Source organism: Theobroma umbraticum, unplaced genomic scaffold (genome assembly GCF_002168275.2).
Source record: "Theobroma umbraticum cultivar Fairchild unplaced genomic scaffold, ASM216827v3 scaffold_55.0, whole genome shotgun sequence".
In the NCBI taxonomy this organism is placed as follows: Eukaryota; Viridiplantae; Streptophyta; class Magnoliopsida; order Malvales; family Malvaceae; genus Theobroma; species Theobroma umbraticum.
Genome location: NW_018397270.1, coordinates 589,839 through 590,095, shown reverse-complemented (window position 1 = coordinate 590,095; position 257 = coordinate 589,839). Strand labels below are relative to the sequence as shown.

At 37.4% G+C, this 257-nt stretch overlaps 1 long non-coding RNA gene across 1 annotated transcript in view; it reads left to right on the top strand.

Moving 5' to 3' along the window:
- Positions 1–257, top strand: part of LOC110426330 (uncharacterized) — a 4,012-nt gene that overhangs the window by 3,183 nt on the left and 572 nt on the right. The gene's annotated exons all lie outside the window — the stretch shown is intronic.

The following is a 257-nucleotide window of genomic DNA, read 5'->3' as shown; positions in this document are numbered from 1 at the left end:
TCTTCTGAATGAATTTAAGAGATATAAGATGGCAATTGGTAGGAAAGAGGATAAATTGAAATTGGAGAAGTAATTGAGTTTAAATGAACTAGATGCAACCGATAGCAATGACTTTGATGTTTTCATTTGGGGGAAACTCAATAGTCATAGGTATCCTACTCTTGCCCTACTAGCTCGTGATATATTAGCGATTCCTCCATCCACATTTTCTTCGAAATCAGCTTTTAGCACCGGTGGTCGTGTGCTTGATGCATATA